The 1,397-nt window shown below is 55.3% G+C and overlaps 1 pseudogene; it reads left to right on the top strand.

Annotated features, from left to right (window-relative positions):
• The first annotated feature begins 433 nt into the window (after positions 1-433).
• Positions 434-1,397, top strand: part of LOC102422118 — a 42,300-nt pseudogene continuing 41,336 nt past the window's right edge.

The raw sequence follows: 1,397 nt of genomic DNA, 5'->3' as shown, positions 1-1,397 counted from the left end.
GGATTCTGTGGATGTGGTGGTTTGACTTTACATGATTTGGGAGTTTGCAGTTTTAGGATTTATGGGGTTCAATGTGTGTAGAGCTGTGGCATAGGGTTATGTTGGCTGGGGTGGGGGTGGATTTAGTTGTTTTTATAGGCCTGGGTGATAAAGGTTTAGGTAGAGGCTTGGGGTGTTCAAGGATTTTGGGTTCAAAGATTTGGTATATGTGAGTTTGGGTATGTATAGTTGGGGTGCCTGAGGGTCTGGGTGTTCAGAGACTTAGGGTGTTTAAAGATTTAGGGATCAGGGTTTCAGGAGTATGTATGTGGGTTCCCTAACTGTGGGTTTGGAAGTCTAGATAATTGGGGGACTTGCTGGCTCTGGTTTTGAGGTTCAGGGGTTGATGGGACCTGCAGGACCAGGGACTGGGGAGACCCCTGTGAAGGCTGGAATGTCGGGTCCCTTGGATGACCCCGTGCACTCCTCCCACAGGTTCTCCATAATCACCCCCAACATCCTGCGGCTGGAGAATGAGGAGACGGTGGTGCTGGAGGCCCACGGTGGGACAGGTAACATTCCTGTCAAGGTTACAGTACACGACTTCCCAGCCAAGAAGCAGGTGCTGTCCAGCGAGGACACCATTCTGAACAGTGCCAATGGCCACCTGAGCACCGTCACCATCAAGGTGGGTGCACATTGGAGCCACCCCGGGGGTACCCTCCCCCTCTGGGTCTTCTTCCCATTCCAGAGCCTCACCTATGAGCCCTGCCCCTTCCTCTGCCCTCCAGTAGACACACTGGCTGGGGAATTAAACCCAAAACCCAGGTATGTTCTCTGATCAGGAGTTAAACCTGGGAAACTTTTGGTGCACAGGTCCAAGCTCCAACCAACTGAGCAACACCCGCCAGGGCAGCCCTTCCCCTCTTTCATTCTCCTCCCCATTTGGGCCCCTCCGTTTATTGGCCACGCCCCCTTCTGAGCCCCTCCCTCACTCTAAGCCCCTTCCCTTCCAAACCAGACAATCTCTGTGCCCCTCCTTTCAGAGCCCTTTCCCCTCCAAGCCCTCTCTTCCATCAAGCCCCTCTCCTCTCTGAGTCTCCTCCCCTTTCTGGGTCCCATTCCACTACTGAGCCCTCCATCCTCTGAGCCCCCTCTCTGATCCCCTTTCCATTCCTCTCTCTGACCCCTAGCCTGTCTCTTGCCCTTGCCCCCTCTCTGAGTACCCTCCTCTCACCAAACCTGGCAAACCAGAGAGACCAGGCAGGAGTGAGGGGCAGGCTCTATTGTGAGGAGGGGCAGATGTGGACCCAGCCAAAGGCTCAGAGGTTGGACAGTGGGCAAGGGGCCCTGGACCAGACCCCTCCTCACGCCCTCCCCGATCCATGCCTAGATCCCGGCCAGCAAGGAGTTGAAAT

Source organism: Myotis lucifugus, unplaced genomic scaffold (assembly GCF_000147115.1).
Source record: "Myotis lucifugus unplaced genomic scaffold, Myoluc2.0 scaffold_341, whole genome shotgun sequence".
NCBI lineage: Eukaryota > Metazoa > Chordata > Mammalia > Chiroptera > Vespertilionidae > Myotis > Myotis lucifugus.
Note: the sequence above shows the minus strand (reverse complement) of the source record. Positions and strands in the feature narration are given on the sequence as shown.